This window comes from Suricata suricatta, chromosome 2 (assembly GCF_006229205.1).
Source record: "Suricata suricatta isolate VVHF042 chromosome 2, meerkat_22Aug2017_6uvM2_HiC, whole genome shotgun sequence".
NCBI classification, from domain to species: domain Eukaryota; kingdom Metazoa; phylum Chordata; class Mammalia; order Carnivora; family Herpestidae; genus Suricata; species Suricata suricatta.
The window spans coordinates 63,268,682-63,289,063 of NC_043701.1; the positions used below are offsets into that span (position 1 = coordinate 63,268,682).

General features: G+C 42.7%; 1 protein-coding gene across 7 annotated transcripts in view; it reads right to left on the reverse strand.

The window, feature by feature from the left end:
* Nucleotides 1-20,382, reverse strand: part of LHFPL3 (LHFPL tetraspan subfamily member 3) — a 556,172-nt gene that overhangs the window by 86,573 nt on the left and 449,217 nt on the right. The window lies entirely within an intron of this gene.

The window sequence follows — 20,382 nt, forward strand, 5'->3', positions numbered from 1 at the left end:
TTGATCAACATCTCCCCATTCTCCCACCCCCAGCCCCTGGTAACTGCCATTCTACTCTGTTTCTAGGAGTTCACCTTTTTTATTTTATTTTATTTTATTTTTTAAATAAATTTTTTTCCATAATATTTTATTGTCAAATTGTTTTCCATACAACACCCAGTGCTCTTCCCCTTAAGTACCCTCCACCATCACCACCACCTCTTTTCCCCCCTCCCCCTTCCCCCTCAACCCTCAGTTCATTCTCAGCATTCGATAGTCTCTCAAGTTTTGCATCCCTCTCCCCAATTCTCTCTCCCTCCTCCGCTCCCCTTGGTTCTCCATTAGGTCTCTCTTGTTTTCCTGCTAGACCTATGAGTGCAAACATATGGTTTCTGTCCTTCTCTGCCTGGCTTACTTCACTCAGCGGAGTTCACCTTTTTTAGATTCCACATGTAAGTGACATTTTCATCTTTCTCCAAGACCTAAATTTTATTTTTATTTTTTTATTTGGGGGGAGGGGCAGAGAGAGGAGAGAGTGAGCGAGCCTGCACCCGTCTCGATCCCATGACCCTGGGTTCACGACCTGAGCTAAAATCAAGAGTTGGATGCTCAACTGACTAAGCCACCCATGCATCCCCAAGACCTACATTTTAGATTCGTTCTGAAACTCTTGGCAAGGTGATCAAGACCCACAGGGTTTGTGTGAGAGAACAGCAAATGACCAAATCATGATAAATGAAAGCAGTGTCTTGTTGTAGGATTACCCTAAAATCAAGAGACATTCCTAATGACAATAATCTTTGCTGCTGCTATTCACCTGTTTTTAAGACTCACTGGCCTTAAGATATCTAATAAATATCACTTTGCCGTGTGTGTACTTACTACAAGTTGGTTAATCAGCCATTGGTAGAACAAAGAGAAAGAATATTTATCTCTCAATACACAGACTCCTGTCTGGTAACTCCTGTCACCCAGAGCTTTAGCCTTGAGCTTCAGTCTTCTCCAGCTCTTCTGCTCCAGTTCTAGAGAATTTTACTACGTTGTGGAAAGAGCACAGGCTTTGGAGTCATTTAGACCCCAAAATACTTATTATGAGCACCTATTATGTACCTGTCCCCATTCCAGGGTCCTAAGAAGGGCAATCACAGAGACATAGGTTCAAATACCAGCTCTGCCACTTCCTAGCTGGCTGATCTTGGGTCATCCAGACACTTGTGAGGGGTGTGGCACTTTAAAAAATGGGAATAATAACAGTGCTTCCTGTTGGAAAGAGGGGCTGGTGGGATCAATTGGAATAACGAATACAAAGTAGGCGTCTAGCTGTGTTTTGAATATCTAGCCGTGCTGGATACACGGTACCATTTACAATAACCTGGGGACTCCGGCTCCTGCAGGAGGAGGGCACAGTTTGTTGCTGTATGCCTCCTCATCTCTGTCCCAGAAAGAATGTGGCCCAAGGGGAAGAAGAGTAGCCAGAGAGAGCACTTAAATCACAGGCACAGCCCTTGTGTGCAATATCACACCACTTTTCCCCTTTTCTGCTTGGAGGGAGGCTAGTGCTGAATGAGGCAGAGCTCCAGACTACCTGATCACAAATAAATACTTCTGGTGAATGAACAAGGGGACCTGGAACAGGGATTTCCTTTCACGGGTACCCACTTGTGATCAAATACCAGTGCCACACCAGTGTGTTCAGTAAGAACAGACATTCAGAAGATTCAGTAATGAGTCTGTTTTATACTCTTTGGGTGGGATGGGGGTTGTGGGGGAGTACAAAGAAAAGATAAACATCTTGTGAGATTGTTTATAACGTTGTATTCTACAGAGAGGTGCCAGGCTCAGTGGATTCATGAGATTTTTCTCCTGCTTCTTCGCCCCCTTCTTCCTCTGCTGCCTCGCCAGCATCTTCATGCTTAACCTCACTCAGCAGAAGCAGTAATGAGAGGAACACCATTGCCTTTCACTGAGAACTTGTTCTGGGATGAGCATTGGGCTAAATAAGTCCTTCATGGGAGTTTGAGAAGCCTGTGTCTCCCTTGCCAATGAGGCAGTTTGTAGAAGGTTTTGAGGTGGAAATAAAAATTTAGGAGTTGAGATCTGTATTTATTTCCTAGGGTTGCTATAACAAAGTACCATTGACTGAGTGGCCTAGGTCTCAAAATTTTGGAGGTTAAAAGTCTAGGATCAAAGTGGTGGGCAGGGCTGTTTCCTTCTAAGGGCCATGGGAAGAATGTGTCCCAGGCTTCTCACCTCTGGAGCATGCTGGCCATCTCTGGTGTTCCCTGTTGTAAAAGCATTACCCTGGTCTCTGCCTTCATCTTTACATGGCCTTCTCCCTGTGTGTCTGTCATGTGTCCAAATTTCCCTTTTTATAAGGATACAGTCATATTGGATTAGGAGCTAATCTGTGACTGCATTTTAACCTTATTTATTACCTTTTGGGGTGTCTGGGTGACTCAGTCAGTTGGGCGTCTGGCTTTGGCTCAGGTCATGATCTCACAGTTCGTGGATTCGAGCCCCATGTTGGGCTCTGCTGACAGCTCAGAGCCTGGAGCCTGCTTCAGATTCTGTGTTTCCCTCTCTCTCTGCCCCTCCCCCGCTTACTCTCTGTCTCTCTCTCTCAAAAATAAAATAAAGACATAAAAACAATTAACCTTATCACCTTTTTAAAGACTGTACTTTTCAGGCACCTGGGTGGCTCAGTTGTTTAAGTGTCCAACTTCGGCTCAGATCATTATCTCATGGTTTGAGAGTTCGAGCCCTGCATCAGGCTCTGTGCTGATGGCTCAGAGCCTGGAGCCTGTTTTGGATTCTGTGTCTCCCTCTCTCCCTGCCCCTCTATCACTTGTGTGCGCGCACGCTCTCTCTCTCAAAAACATTAAACATTAAAAAAAAAGATGGTACTTTCAAAATATGGTCACATTCTAAGGTACTGGCAGTTAGGACTCCAACATGTCTTTTTTGGCAGGGGAGACACAATTCACCTCACAACAGGGCCACAGACATAAATGAAATTATTAGGAAGAACATGGAGGAAGAGAAGACTGAGAAGAGAAGAGAACTTGCAAAGGTAATGTTCAATGCCTGAGAGGCATGGTGAACAAAAAGAGGCCACTGGCTTTGGCACTTACGAGGGTAAAGGCAGAGGCCTGATCTGGGGCATGGCCCGTGGCACGACTTTGTTGGGGACCCTTTTTTCATTCTAGGGCCCAGCCCTTCAGGGGCTTGACAAATACTTTGTTTGCAACTGAATGAAGGCAAAAGGACCTCGTGCAGTAACAAATAATTAATTTTCATTCCAGAAGGTGTCGAGAGAACTTAATCCTTTTGGTTTGCTTTTCATGTTGAAAACATTCAGATGATGTTCAGATCAAATAATACAGAAGACATACATCCTAAAGAGATCTTAAGTGCTCTTCGTTTTAGTATACACTCCAGAGAACATGTTCACAGTCACGGAGGGAGCATGAATCAGTGCTGGAAAGAGATTTTTGATACTTTGGTTCCCCGAATCCGGAACTTGTACTTTTATCAAAAGCAACTTTGGGGTCAACACAATCCCTTTATTGGTTTAGGAAAAACTTCAGAGATCAAGAACCATTTGCAGATTCCTGGGGTAAACTATTGCAGAAAAATTCCCCCTAACAGAATTTTATCTTGAATTAATAATTCAAAAGATGTAACGTGTCTCTAAACAGTCTATGAATAACTCAGTCCTGAACAAATTGAAACTTAAGTAGGAATGAATCATTATGCTTTGTAACATATCACAGCGGAACTCTAGGAAAAAAGGCACAGTGAAGCAAATGTCTAGCATCTTCAAGCAGTTATTATCCAAATGACTCGAGCATTAATTAGAAAAAAATGTAGTGAGCTTCCCCCCAATCCTGTTCTTCATCTGAAAGCTCACATGTAGCAACAGCCATGTGACAGGCAGAGTGGTTTCTTTCCCCAGGATTGCTGTAATTCCCGCACTGTTGGTCTTATGCATTATAACATAGCCTACGGCAGATTTAATTACCCGCAAATGCGCCACCTGTCGCCTTTTTAGTGCTTAATCATGAACTGTACCATGGGTTCCTGTGCAATGAGATTCAAATACTATAGTGAGTTGCAGAATCAAAGAATCCACAGAAGAATAAAGCTCGGCTTTCAGATGAGGCAATGTGGCTAGGGGAAACCTGGTACCCCTACTCCCCGAGGCCTAAGGGATCCAGCCTGAAAACTGGATTGGGCAGAGAGGAGGTGGGTGGGAGCCGAAAGGGGATCTGGGGCCAGTCTTAAAGGCCCCATAGGAAAGAGGAAATATGACTCTCCATGGAGGATTATGGTTCTCCAAAGAGCTGAGAGACCCTGGACCCCGACTGAAGGGAAGGCTTTGTGCTTTGGGGGCCGGAAGCTTTTGTGCAGCACTGTGAATCCTCCTTCAGTGCAACTGCGGTCTGGGCTCTGTGAGGCTGCAGCTGTGCGTCCTGAAAAGCATTGCAGAGAAGGAGAGGAAGGAACTGAAGACAGAAAGAAGGCTGGGGTGAGGCCATGTAGGTCAATTCTGGCCATTCATGGTGACTCCAGATAGGAGAGGACTTCAAAAACAGTAACAGGTGACAATTGCTCAGATCATCACAGGAAGTCATGATTTGCCGTTAGGAACGATGACATTTTGAATCATCTCTCTCTCCCAAGGAGCAGTTATTTTGGGTTCCAAAATGCTTCCTGACCCTTCAGGTCTGCACTGTCACCTTATATGTGGAGCTGACTTCTGTATAGAAGAACTTAAGGGATGCCAGAAGAGGCCCAGATATTATCAGTGAAAAATGTCACCAAAAGTCCTTTCCTTTGGGATAAAACCTGAGCAATTTGTGATAACTGGCTCAGTCAGATGCTTTCTCTGAACAGTAAAATGAGGTTAATGCCCAGTTGAAAAAGGGGAGTGCATGGGAGACTCTTAAATATAAAGAACTGGGAACTGCTGGAAGGATGTTGGGTGGGGGGAAGGGCCAAATGGTGATGGGCATTAAGGAGGCACGTGTTAGGATGAGCATGGGGTATTATATGTAAGTGATGAATCACTAAATTCTACTTCTGAAATCATTATTTCACTATATGTTAACTAATTTGGACTTAAAGTCCAAAGTTAAAATACTTAAAAAGAAAGAGGGGAGTGAATTGTGAGCAGAAAACGCTAGACCTTTCTCAGGTATATAAGCTTCTGCTGTTCAAGACTGGCATTGCATTCTGGGTGGGAGGGAACAAGCAGATGTGGGAGAGATTCTGAAACAACATGTGGGAAGAAAAAGGAAGGCAGTGGTTGTTTATTGCTGCATAACAACATTACCACAAACTCGGTGGCTTAAAATAGGACACATTTATTGTCTAACTTCTATGTCCTCTGTCTCGGTATCTCTCACAAAACTGCAATCAAAGTGTCGGCAGGAGCTGAAGTCTCATCTGAAAGCCTGCTTGGGGAAGGATATACTTCCAAACTCACGTGGTTGTCAGAATACAGTACTTTGAGAGCTATAGGACTGAGGGCTTCAGTTCTTATCCAGAAGCCATTTTCAGTTTTATGCCATGTGGGTCTCTCCAATATGGCCACCTGCTTCATCTAAGCACTGAAGCCAAGAAAGTTATAGAGAGTCTACTAGTAAGATGGAAGTCATAGTCTTACACCTTAATCATGGTAGTGACATTCCATTACCCAAGTCATAAGTCCCATGAACCCTTAAGGAGAAGGCATTACAAAAGGGGAGAAAGCCAAAAGCTTGGGATTAGAGGGGCGCCACTTAGAGGCTGACTACCACAGGGAAGAAAGAGGGGTGGCAGACATCGATTTTTTTTCTCCCTACTTTCTATGTGTTTGTCTTTCCTCTGGTAATTATATCTAGATTTTCCCTTGAGGGAAAGCCTTTTCCAAAATTTCTAAAGTAATTCTGGCACTCAACTTTTGAGGTGGACACATTACTCAAGTGTGGTCAAGCAGAATGTTGGGTGATCGCATGCTGGGTGATAGTGACTGGCTTAGACTTGGAAATATGACCCAACAAGAGTCAATGAAAAACAATGAAACTTCCTTGGGAATCCTGGAAAGATATGCCCTACTATTCAGAATAATTTAAAGCTAGAGAGGACCTGGAGGGCCTGGAGCTCGTACTCCATCTACTATGACATAAAGCCCAAGACTGAAGGTAACATAGTAGAAGGAGAAGCAAGAAGAGATGAGTCCTGATGTTATTGATGAATGTGCCTTGAGTCCAGCTGTGCCTTAGGTGAGTTATTCCTAGTGTGCTCAATCCAGTTTGGGTCAAGTGTTCTGCGATTTGTAACTGAAAAAGTCCTAATTGACACAGAGGAAGAAACTAATATTTATTTGACACATTTTAGGGTCATGAACATTCCATAGCTATGTGAAGGCAACTTTTTTTTTTCCACAGTTCCTCAAGGCAACTTTTCAATCCTCCACAGTTCTATCCAGAGTTGGCAAATTATTTTACCTATAGTGATAAATATTTTACCTAAAATACTTAGCTCATAGTGAATTGTCCTAATGTGAAGTATACAAGGTTGGAAATCAAGGAGGTGACATCGTCTTTGACCTTGTGGTATTTTTAGCAGCCTAGAGAATCATAAGAGTTCTGAGATCCTTATATATCCTGCATAGGAATTTATAGCATCTTCTAGAGCAGATTTATGGCTAATATACCTTACTTAAAAAATCAAAGTATGTTATAGCACAATGTCTTTATTAACATGCATTGTGGCCTTTGTAAATTCTAAAATTCTTTTACTCTCTTCTCTATCCTCATTTCGGATATGAAGGGGTATGTGTTAACATTTTATTTTACCTCAACTTGCACCAAAGTTTTTTGTTGGCTCTGCCTGACCTCTAAGTTAGTTTGAAGGCTGAATATATGACTAGGTGTGTGGGGTGTTAAAGCCACTAGTAAGAAACAGGCTTATAGTTTAATAAGCCACCAATATCCTACTAATGTTCAGGTTGCTGTTATTTTTATGGGGCAGTTAATTGGCACTTAAAATCTAGTCACTTAAGACAGTTCACTTTTTTCAGAGACAAGATGGGGATAATGGTTATATTGCAGCCATTAAAGGAATTGTAATATAATTTCAAATGTTAATACCGGTTTTATTTAATAAGCATATACTGAGTACCTGTGCTGAGTACCTGACAAAATGTTGGTAAACAATTTTTCAACGATGCTGCAAATATCATAATACAAATTTCTGTGGCGAGGCCTGACATTAGTTTGTCAATGGCGTGGTGAAGAATATTTGATTATTGGATACAGTGTGATATGGAAACTATATAAATGACAGAAACACAATTCATATAATATATACAGAACAAAGATAGGGGCTACTTTCTAGATAAGTTCATTCATCAACAAAGATTTATTTTGGTCATATTACATCTTACATCCAGGGCTATTGCATACAGATGGGTAGTTTGTGCTCTGCACAGAGGCACCTAGTTAAGGGGGTAAGTGGGAACTGAAACCAATATTCCTTCTATTTGTCAATCCTTTAAGCTGGTGTGAAAGTTTATCTACTATGGAATAGGAGAACGGGCAGGAGCTCTGATTTGCGAATAGGCCAGCTGTCCCTCTGTTAAGGGGAGCAGTGTGGAAGCAGTGAACACGGTAGGGAGGTGAGGCTATAAAGATGAATCCACACATGGTTCCTGACCTTTAGGAGTTCACTTCAAGTGTGGGGTTAGATACCAAACTGAAGATCATGATACAATGTTATAAAGGCTCATAATGATGTTGGAACATAGGGCCATGGACTTGGAACTCTAAGTTAAGGAATGTGATCCACAGATGAAGAAAGGGCACCCCGAGTGGGGGAAACAGCAAGTGCAGAACTTATGGAGTGAAAGTACTTCGTCTATTCTGGGAATGGTAAATAGTTGCTGTGGCCTGAACTTGCAATGTGTGCGAGAGTGGGGACTGGTAGCAGGGCAGGCTAGACTAAGACAAGATTAGGAAGGGGCTTCGAGGACAAGAGTGAACACGGAGTTTGAACATCACCCGTTAGTCATGGGGCATCAGCATAGATTTGAAAGCCGGGAGACATGTGAATGACAATGGGGCGGAAAGAGGGGAGATAGAGTGCTGTCACACCACTTAGGTAAGTGATGCCCAGAATGAATCTCAGCATTGGCACTGGGGATGGAAAGAATGGAAATCCATGTGAGATGGTCTGGAGATGTAAGCTGATGCTTGAACAGTGTAGGGGTTTACGGCACTGACCTCCTACACAGCTGAAAATCTGTATAAATTTTGACTCCCCTAAAACTTAACTACTAACAGCCTACTACTGACAAGAAACCTTACTGATAACATAAATACTTGTATTAGCATATTTTGCGTGTTGTATGTATTATATACTATATTCATACATTAAAGCTAAAAAAAGTCACTAAGAAAATCATAAAGAAGGGAAAATACATTTATAGTACTATATTTATTGGGGGGAAATGCATGTATAAGTGGACCTGCACCGTTCAAACCTATGTTGTTTGAGGGCCAAATGTAGTCTGCGTGCTCTAGTCTGCTGTTAGATTGTGGTAAAGGCAGGGACGGGGTGAAAGATTAACAGTGATGACTTTTGTATTGCAATGTCAAAAAGGTACTACTACAACTCAAATTGCAAAAAAAAATCACAGCTTTTTTTGTTGTCTGTAATTAGTTGTTTGCTTTTGATAGCTCTCAGCCAATGGTAAGGGAGAAAAAAAATAAGTGTGAAAGAAAAACCTTAGTGCCAACTAAAGAAATCCCACCCTTCCATTCCTCCTGTCAGGCTAACTCTACCTGTTCTGGTTAGACTCAGACTTTCAGGGTTTTTCCTCTTTACCCTACACTCTAACCTCTTCTTTTATGGGTCTACAGATTGCCCTTGACCCTCAGGGGGGCTACGCCCTGATAAATCCATTTTAAGTTGAAAATATGAAAAGTTGAAAGTGCATTTCACACACCTAACCTCCCAAACGTCACAGCTCAGCTTAGCCAAAGTTACATGTGCTCAGAGCATTTAGTGGGGCAAAGTCATCTAACACAAAGTTTATTTTATATTAAACTGTTGAATATCCCATGTAATTTACTGAATATTGCACTGAAAGTGGAAAAAGGAAGGGTTATATAAGTCTACCAGGTGTTCACCTCTGTGGTTCCAAGGCTGACTTGGATGCACCCTACTCAGTATCATGAGAGACGATGGTCCCACATGTCACTAGCTTTGGGAAAAGATCAAAATTTGAAATTTGAAGTACAGTTTATCCTAAATGCATATCACTCTCAAATCACTCTTCAACTTCCTCAGTGGAAGCCCATCTGTAGAGGGAAGCCCATCTGTAGAGGAAAGCCCATCTGTTCTCACGGTGATGGCAGAGGCCTTCCTGGGTCTGGGCTGGTCTGCACGGTGAGGACCCTAGCTGGGCGGCACTGGTCCTGGGGCCTGGGTGCTTTGTCCTGGTGTCCCTGCTGTGTACCCCGTCATGTTTGTCACCTGGGTCACCATTTCAGCTATATCCTTCCAGTTCCAAGTCCTCACACTCTCATGGCCTCTTTGTCCAGATGCCATGGCTCTGCCTGGCCACTGGTTTATCCAGGACCCCTCGGGTCCCCTCAGGGACAAGCAGGAACTTCTGAGGCCCCTGGAGCAGCGCTTGGGAAACTGGAAACCTTCTTAGGCTCATCTGCCTGGTCACTTCCCTCAGTTTTTTTCTAATCTGTGGCTTAGGTGGCAGATTATGTAGCTTTCTGTGTGAGGCTGATAGTCGCCTAAAGGGAAGCCAGGCCAAGGTTCTGTCTGCTCTGGGGCCTTTAGAACCCATTTGAGCTTCTATTATACTCTTGCTTCCTGTCTAGTCTCTGGTTTTGGTCCCAGAATTGGGGGTGTGTATACTCAACACTTACTCCTTATACCAGCTCTGCTTTCCCACGCTGTCTCCCTGGCTAGCAAGGAAACAAACTCAATCATTGAGGAGTACTCCAAGAAGTGTTTGAGTAGGCAGGCTGGTGATGGTGGTAGGGGAAAAGGTGTGGGGAGATAGATAAAGCGACAATTTGTTCATTATAGATAGGGTGAGTTTGAGGTGTCTGAGTTCTAAGGCATCCTGCATTCAGTTTTTCTTTTTTAAAAATAATTTTTAAAAACATTTTTATTTATTTTTGAGAGACAGAGACAAAGCACAAGCTGGGGAGGGGCAGAGAGAGAGAAGAGGGAGACACAGAATCCGACGTAGGCTCCACGCTCTGAGCTATCAGCAGAGCCTGATGTGAGGCTTGAACCCACCAACTGTGAGATCATGACCTGAGCCAAAGTCAGATGCTTAACCGACTGAGCCACCCAGGCACCCCGGCAACCTGCATTTAGCAATTAGAAATAGGTTTTGGAGACAAGAATGGTTGTGGCCAGTGTGGGGTCCTTTGTAAGAAAAAAGGGTTCCAGAAAGAAGAACATATTGTATTTCCTTGTTCACTCAATCATTCAATAAACAGGAATTGAATGCCTGCTATGTGTCAGAACCTGTTCCTGGGCTCCAGCAAAGCAGTTAAAAAACAACAGCAATCTTTGCCCTCACAGAGCTTACGTCTTGTGTTAACACAATAATGCCAGGGTTATTATTTTGCAATTAATAGGCTCAATGCCATTTTAACAGAAGAGAATGCATTTCTCAGATGAGAAGAGATCATTATTACCATCAGAAAAAAGAAAAATAAACAGTAGTTGTGGTCAGCGTTGCTGGTTAAGGGTGGTTAAAGCAACAGGAATGGAGGGGCACCCAGGCGACTCAGTCCGTTAAGTGTCCCACTTTGGCTCAGGTCATGATTTCACAGCTCATGAGTCTGACCCCAATCCTCTGTCCCCCTTTCTCTCTGCCCCTCTCCTTCCCCCCTCTGTCCCCCCATCATACATGCTCTCTCTCTCTCTCTCTCTCAAAAATAAACAAACATTAAAAACAGGACTGGATGAAGTTAAGAAAGGCACAAGAAAGAGAGGGAGGGGAGGAGAGGCTCAAGGATGAAAAGTTGGAAGGACCCTGCCAAGGAGAGGTTGGATAGGCAGGAAGAGGGAATTGAAGCCTGAGCCCAACACACACACAGATCCCAGAGAGCTTGAGGCCTCTTGGAAAGCTCACAGAAACTCAGTTAAACAGCCATACTTAAAAGTCCATTTTGCCTTTCAAATAAAGAGAAGTATATTAGGCAAGCTCAAACGTAAGCTTGATTATCAATGAGGTAGGTTTTCAAAGGGAACAGCAACCAAGGACAAAAGCTAGAGCGAGTGTCTGGCACGAAGGAAGGTCACCTGAAGAGCAGAACGGGAGATTCCTGTCCCCACTGGCCTTTGGTCAGGAGGAAGGATGCCAAGACGATTGCCAGGAAAGAAGATGGAAACCGACTCCGGATGATCAAGACAGTGAGTGTATGGCAGGGCAGCAGCTGCAGGGTGAGTCGTGGGAAGGCAAACTTATGAGGAGCATTAATCAAGGTAAAAGCAAAAGGAAAGTGAGGTGCTTCAGGGCAGAGTGTGTGGGAAGGAGAGCGGGAGGGAAATCATTAGGAGAGATGCCCACGCCTCCCTTGTACGGCAGGTTCTTTTGTCAGTGGAGTGTCTGCATGCAGCTCCTGAGGTGGTGGGAGGGGTCTAGATGCTGAGATTATCAATGCCAAAGAGCAGTCCTAGAAGAGCCTGCCCCTCCCTCACTGTGCCATGGAAGAGGGAGGCCGGGTCTGGGGGCTTTGAGATGTATTCCTCTCTGCACTGGGTGAGGCATAGGCAGGGCTTGCACTTTGCCAATCCATGTGGGGCAGACAGACCTGTAAGGGTCCCCTATCGGAGGAAAGGGACTGTCTTCTCCAGGTGAGGCTGGTGTGGCTGCCCGGATGTAAATGTGCCGCACACCTTTGTTGTCAGTGTGTCTGAGACTCCACTTCCATCCAAACTTTGCTGGCTCAACCGTGAGCCAGCCAGGCCAGAGCCCAGACCTTCTGGTTCCTGGACCAGTGCCCTGGTAAAAAAAAAAAAGCCAGCAGACAACCTGAGAACAGTATCTGTGCCTTTGTGTCTTCCTGTCCGAAACGAGGATAGTAAAAATAGCTTTCAACATAGGGAATTATGACTGCATTTTAAAATAGGGCAAAAAATTTTTGAAAAATGAGCATCCTGTCACTAGGCAGTTGTACCCTATTTTGAAGATTATGACCTAATCAAAATTACCCAGGCATTCTGCTTTGGAAACTCTCGACAACCAGACAGGATGTTTTTGAATGCAGGAATAGAAATTATCCACAGGAGAAAAACCCTACTGAATCTTCGATGTTACTCTCAGGTAGAAAAAAACCAACAACCCTCCTCCAAATCATTTTCATATTATACCAAGGAATTCCACACAGTGCATTTTTATAGAGGTCGTTAGAAGATTTTTATCGTATACATAGGTCAGAGTCAATCCCCCAAAAGTAGTAGTAAAGTCAGGAGTTGGTTTTTAAAAGATTTTTTGAGAAAGAAAATATAGATGAATATATAGAAGAGGTATTTTAACAATTAATCACTAAAAAAATGAGACTTTTTCTGTTTCATTTTATTTGAGAACTGGGCTATAAAAACTCAGAAAATATTCAGAGACTTAGAGCACTTATTTTTGGTTCTAGGATAATTTGTATTATATGTCTATTTGTTTATACTTTAGAAAATGCTATCATTGTAAAAAAAAAGGCGATAAGAATAGAAAGGTGGTTAGTAGGGATTGGGTAGATGGGGGAATTGGGGAGACTTTAAGGGTATAAACTTGCAACCAGTAGATAATCCTAGAGATTACAGACAACAATATTATATTATATGGCTAGGAGACTAGGTCTCAATTGCTCTTACCACAAAACTGAAATGATATGGAATGATAGAGGTATTTACTAACGCTATAGTGGTGGTCCTATTACAATAGATAAATGTATCAAATCAACACACTGTATACCTTAAGCTTACATAATATTATGTCAATCGTATCTGAATAAAAAAGTAAATTGTAAGAAGAAATTGTACTGAACTATATAATGCTTTGGAAGACTATACATCAGAGCATTAAACAATGTCGATGTGTAGTTATATATACATAGCAACTAGTGATAATCTTCATATTTCAAATGCATTTAAAAAACTAAAATTTGGGGTGCTTGGGTGGCTCAGTCGGTTGAGCCTCCGACTTCAGCTCAGGTCATGATCTCCCCTTTGTGGGTTCAAGCCTTGTGTCGGGCTCTGTGCTGACAGCTAGCTCAGAGCCTGGAGCCTGCTTCCAATTCTGTGTCTCCCTCTCTCTCTGCCCCTCCCTGCTCATGCTCTGTCTCAAAAATAAATAAAACATTAAAAAAACACTAAAATTTATTTCAATGAGTGTGAGACTTAACATTTTTGCTTACTTTGTAGGTTATTTTTTCCATAAATACATTTCTGATCTTAAATAATTGTTTACGAGAATTCAGATTTCCTTGACCTGGGTAATTCATTTTTTTTCAAATTCTGGAGTAATTAATTTAACAAATTCAATAGAGAGATACCTGGGTGGCTCATTGGTTGAGCATCTGACTTTAGCTTAGGTCGTGATCTCATAGTTCATCAGTTTGAGCCCCACATTGGGCTCTCTGCTGTCAGCATGGAGCCTGCTTTGGATCCTGCCTCCCTCTCTTCCCCTTACCCCCTCATGTGCTTTATCTTTCAAAAATAAATAAACATTAAAAAAATTCAAGAGAAAGTAGATTCCTTTTTATTTCTTATATGCGAGGTATGTATTTTTGCCCTTAGCATCATTAGATTTTTTTTTTTAAAGATCATTAGATTCTTTAAAAGGACAAATTAGGAATAATCTTCTTTTCTCTTGAGGCCAGGAATCATAGTGGCAGCTCTGTGTACAGGAGGGGATTCTCAGGAAAACTTTTTTTTTTTCTGGCTTGAGTACATACTTGCTCCTCCTAACTAGGCCACCCCTATCTGATATGGGACTGGGGTTACAAGTGAGGTGACTGGTATCCAATTTACCTGGCCTCCCTACCTAGGACAAGATGTTAAGTGCTAATATGATAGGAAAAAAATAGCATAAAATAGGCAGGGAGATAGAAAGGATTAGGACCTGGGGTCCCTGGATGGGGAAAGACATATTTTGGAACAATGCTGGGAAGGTCTGACTGTAGAAAGCCCTCATGGGCGGAAGATCCCTCTTAAGAATGTAACAGACTCACCTACTCCCATTCAGGTATCCCTCAGGAAATTGATAAAAGACCTAACTAAAAATAAGTAGTAGACAATACAAACTATAAGCCACAAAGAACAGACTGGCCATAAACCACTGCTCATACGATGAAAATGAGGCAGTCAGGAATGGACAACCCAGTACCTAGAGCTATCCAGCCAATAAGGGTAGAACCTGAAAAAATGAGGAAGAAACAGAGGAGGGTAGCCAGAATCTTATAATACAAGGACCCTTGTCTATTGCTGCGGGCATTCATTCTCAAATGTCCCCTCTCTTTAAAGAAAGCTTTTCTACTATTTTTCATTTCCAATCCTATTCTCTAATCAACTTTTGCCTGCTGCTCATTTTGTGTACACTTCTTCATTCTTTAAAGCAGCAAAGCAATGAACTCTGGGTACTGAGGTAAAAAAAAATCCTGAAACAATAATTTCAGGTGTTGCCATGTGTGCTAATATCACAGAAGCATCAAGGATAGGCTGGGATACACTGAGGTAAAAAAAAAAAATTCTTAGTGGGTTTTACCAACAAAGATTTACTTCTTGTTCATCTCCATCATGCGTTCTACTCTTCGGGGCTCTACTTTATGTTTCCTCATTTGGGGATATATACTGAAGCAACAACACCATCCTGAGCAATTATGGATCTCCCAAGAAGAATTAAAGATAGGTCTAGAGGCCTCACATTGGCTATTAAAGTTCTGGCAGGGCAGTGACACGTGTCACTTCTACTCACTACCCGCTGCCTGAAACAAGCCTCATGGTCTGAGGGCAGTACAATCCCATTATGTGCCAGGAAGGTGGGAAGCCAGAAAGACTTGGTGACTGGAACAAATGATTATTAGAGCTATCCACTCAGTGCGCACATCGTCTTTCTGTTTCTCAGGAGGGAGCTGACTTTGATTAGTTATCTATCTCTCCCCCATGCTGCCCATTAAGTTAGGCAAACCTGACCCTATTTTCTTGTTCCTGGAATGGACTTTTGCCAATCAAAACAATCTTAACCTGGTTGTAAAAGGTTCAGGAAGGAAGACAGGACATAATTCAGGCCAATAAAAGGCTGCAAGAGGTTTGCAGGGGCTTTGGGGGAAGGTTTCTTCTCATTCTTTAAGGATGGCTTCTAAGATTTTCTCCTTTGCTTTCCCTGGACATGAGGAAGAAAGCATGTAATCTCAAATTGCAGCCATTAGGTGACCCACCATGGTTGTCATTCAAGCTGAAAGATGGAAAAAAGCTCAGTCCTTGATGAAATAACTGGTTAGGGGAGGGTGGGGGGTGGTCAGTCAAACCTAAAGCCTCTCCTACCTTTGGACTTCCAGTTATCCTTGCCAAAAAACGTCCTTACTGTTTCAGCCACTTTGAAGTTTCTGGTACTCACTGCCAAAAGCATCCAAAGTGATATATCTGTATATCTAGGTTTCCTGTCACGTCCTTCCTGCTGATTTGTAGTCCCTGACTCCAGCTTGGCCTCCTTATTCACACTTGACTAGCTGCCTCTCCCTCTTGTCACAATTCACTTGGATATAGAATATAGATTTGCCTCTAACTCCCAGTATCATGTGAATTCCTCCCTTTGCTTACTGACTTCATGACCTTCTCATGTGGCCTGCTGATCTTTTACTCTCTGCCTCCAATGGTTTGGGGCATTCCTGGCCTGCCTTGATTAGCAGCCCCTGCACCAATACTTAGAAGGGGACCAGCTTCTCAAAGACATTTTTGCTCCTTTAAAGAAGTATGTGAATTGTATTATTAAATTAGATCTTGCCTCCACACTGGTTGAAACTACAGCAGCCTGCATGGTCAAATGCTATAAAATACAAAAGGTCAGTGGAATTGTCCCTCTGCTCTCTCAGGGGCACACAGTATCACAGAGCTGTGTGCATTCCAATTTACTGATGGGCTTGCTTGAGTCCTAAATTGGGGCTGCACTACTGAAGCTGCAGGAAGCTGATTTAACGCTGCCACTGAAACATGCCATCACATCCCATACGTGAGCTGAAGGGTGAGAGTAGGGCCCAGTTTGGTGGCACTTGTCACAGCAAAAAGCAGAAAGCTCAGCACCAATGTGGGCAGGGGTGTGCTTTTTTAGATCCAGATTTTAATGGGCATATTTTAGGTGAATTCTAATGGGCATGAAGTTAACACATTTTGCAGTTCTCCTAGCCCAGCTCATTTACCACCATAAATATAAGTAGTGATGCCACATTGACTTACCTCACATAGTTTAGGAGAAGTCGTGGACAAGGCAATGCTGTGAGCAATCTAAGAAACAAGAATATTCTAGGAGCTGTGTGGGGGTGGAAGGCATGGTGTTACTGATGTGAGTAGACATGCAGAATCTGAATTGGCCCTTTTCTGAATTATTAATACTTTCTAAAACCATACCATGGAAGACCTGGACCGTTTACATTTACTGCCCTTGTATTGAACATGGATGAGTCCAGAGAGATTTCTGGCAGGTTCTAGGAAAATACCCTGAGAGTGACAGTTGCTTTGGGCAATAAAGAGACAACATGTATCTGCTTGCCCCCCCCCCCCCATTCCTATTCCTTTTCTTTAACTCATTTTATCAAGTCATGCAAAGCTTTCACAAATACAATTGAGGCTTACAAACTGTTAGAAGAATTGCTGTCTTAATGAACATCATTTAAGAAAGAGAGAAAGAAAGCAAGCAGGCGAGGGATGGGGAGAGAGAACAGAAGGCTGTTATCTAGCTGGTTTGGCTCCCTCTCATCCAGAAGCCTGGCTTTCCGGCAGGGGGAAGGAGGCAGGGTCAAATTATGGTAATCAGGATCTTATGTGACAGCTCATGATTTGCATTTCCTTCATTTCATTGGTTCCCTTCACGTTTGCTGGAAGACTAAATAATACACTTCTATGTTTGTACCAAAGGATTATTCTTGGGCTTCAGAAGAGAAATGGCCATAAGAGAGCATGTCTGGCCTGGTTTTACAGAATGGTTTTCAGACAGATGGAGGCAGGTGGCTTTGTAGAATCAGGTGACCAGTCTCTAATGGGCTTTAAAGACTTTAGAAAAGGATTGTAAGATTTTAAGAATTTCCCCGTGGCTCTATTATCCAGGTGCTGACTACCTAGTTTGATTGTGCAGTGGACTATCAAAATCATTTATTTTTCCCTTCTCTGTTCTGCTGAACATATTTTGCCTTCCAAAAGACTCAAATTGTAGGAAAAGCCCACAGGAAGTTAGATATAGCTCATTTTCTCATCAAATGGAGGTTACAGTAATTTCTCCTATCAGTCCAGCAAATGCCCTCCAGTGCAGGCCCTAGACTCTCCCTGTCTATTGTATAATGTGATTGGCAACTTCTCACTGATGATAGAGATGACAATTCTCCCCAGCTGCCAGTCAGCCACCGTACAGGTCACCTTTAAATACACTTTATATTAAACAAGGAAGGAAAGGAATGGCTTGACAGACTGAACTGCAGGATTGGTTGGATGTTCCCGGAGTGTATTTTAGAAGAATCATAATTTCCAGCAGCTACTTTGGACAAGAAACTATTAGAGAAACATGGGCTCTCGGATTTAATGTGACTGCACACATCACTAGCTATGTGACAAACATCTGCTTTTAAAATAGGGGCCCACACTGACAGCCATCCTAATTCTACTTCTTTGTGATCGGCATGAGCCCTGCAGTTCCAATTACTCTACATCATTCCCCACACAGCAAATTTACAGAGCCTTTCAGTTCACTGCCTTTCCTGGGAAGGCATATGGCAACTTTGCCCATGTTCTGATTATTATTCAAGTCACTAATAGTCGGAATATCAATGCTATGCATTCATCATGTGCCAATGATGATGGCAATGAGAAGCTTCAGGGTTGGGATCATTTGGTCTACCTTCTCATTTTGCAGAAGAAACCAGGGTTCAATGACCTCTCCCAAGTCTGTTGGCTATTTAGAATGGATCTGGTGAGAGAATGCAAAGGCTTTTTAAAAAAAATTATTTATTTTGAGAGAGAGAGAATGGGGATGCACAGAGAGAGAGGAGGACAGAGGATCCGAAGCAGGCTCTGTGCTGACAGCAGAGAACCCACTATGAGACTCAAACTCACAAACCCTGAGATCATGACCTGAGCTGAGGTTAGATGCCCAACCAACTGAGCCACCCAGGTGCCCCTGAGAATGCAAAGGCTTTTTAAGTAAATGCTTTACTGAAATATGTGTATTCCATTTTTTAGTATATGCAGAAAAGTATGCATACAATATGTGGGAGTTCAGTGAATTCACACCCTGTGAATGCCCCTGTGTGGACAACACCCAACTCGCAAAACAGAATGAGTCCCTTTATGCTTCCTTCTCAACTGTGCCAGACCTCTCTCATCCCACATTGACTTCTAATGTCTTAGATTAATTTTGATTCTATATTAATGGATCCAAAAGCCTGTAAATCAGCACTCCTCCCACCACTAGTTTCTTTGGATGTCACATTCTCCTAAAGGAGATAATATAAAAACATTTCCAGAGAATCAAGTTCTATTATGAGGACAGATTTCCATCATATTCAAATTGGTAGCTCTGACGGGGTGGCTCAGTTGGTTGAATGTCTGATTCTGGATTTCAGTTCAGGTCAGGATCCCATGAAAGTTGACAGGTCTGGGGGCAGCTGGGTGGCTCAGTCGGTTAAGCCTCCGACTTCGGCTCAGGTCAGATCTCATGTTCGTGGGTTCGAGCCCCGCGTCAGGCTCTGTGCTGACAGCTAGCTCAGAGCCTGGAGCCTGTTTCAGATTCTGTGTCTCCCTCTCTCTGACCCTCCCCCTCTCATGCTCTGTCTCTTCTGTATCAAAAATAAATAAAACATTAAAAAAAATAAAAAAAAAAAAGAAAGTTGACAGGTCTGCCATGTTTCACAGTTAGGGACAAGAGCACTTTATTGGAGCCAATGTGCCAAAAACCCAAAACAAGTCAAACCCCGTTCTTGTCCAGTCAGTGCCACCTGGTTGGTTCTTGGCCACTCTGATGACAGTTATAATTCTGTACGTGTAAGTTCCAATCATTCTTTTGAAAAATTTATGACCCTTTTTGTGGCTGCTATTGATTTTCCTCCTGATCTATTACTATTCTTGATAATACTGCTTTTCCAACACCAACTTCTTCGTAGATCCAGAGAAAGAAATATCATCTGAACACTTACTAAATTTCTTCACAAGAAATAACTTTCTACATCTCCTTTTCTATAACAATGCTAGTCTTTTTTATTTTTTGTTTTTTTTTATTTTTTTTAATGTTTTATTTATTTTTGATACAGAGAGAGATAGAGCATGAGAGCGGAAGGGGCAGAGAGAGAAGGACACAGAACCGGAAGCAGGCTCCAGGCTCTGAGCTAGCTGTCAGCACAGAGCCTGACGCGGGGCTCGAACCCACGAATGTGAGATCTGACCTGAGCCGAAGTCGGAGGCTTAACCGACTGAGCCATCCAGGCGCCCCAATGCTAGTCTTTTTTAAAAAAAAGTTTATTTTGAGAGAGTGTGCTGGTGGGTGAGGGGCAGAGAGAGAGGGGGCAGGAGAGAGACAGAATCAGCAGGCTCCTTGCTGATGCGGGGCTCGATCTCACAAACCATGGGATTATGGATCTGAGTGGAAATCAAGAGTGGAACGCTTAAACTACTGAACCTTCAAGCACTCCCAACACTAGTCTATTTGTTTACTTTCATTTCAGTTGAAATATTTAGTTTTCTGTAACAGACATTTCCTATCTTTCCTCCCTTTTCTCCGAGAGGTAATGTAAATCTACATGCTTCATTTACTATCCAGTTGTGTAGCTGACTGCATCTCATAACTGCTAGCAAATAGCAGGATCTGATACAGACGGATAGTCAGCTCACAGGATAGCTGGCAGATCTGCACCTTGTGGTCACACATCCCTCTCTGCACAGTCAGATACTTTCCAAAGCAGTTTATGTCCTAAAATGTAAGTGGTTGCAGAACTGGGCCTACCAGCTGTCCAAACTCTTTCAGCATATCTGTGGATCATCTTATTTTTCTGCTCTATAAGTTATGGAATATGGGAAAAACAGAATAGACCTTCCTTGTCTAGTAAATGAAGGGGTAAAGTTACAGTAGTAAAAACAAGGTACAGGAACAAAGTGCTTGGCTTTGCTCTCTGGAGGGCATTTTAT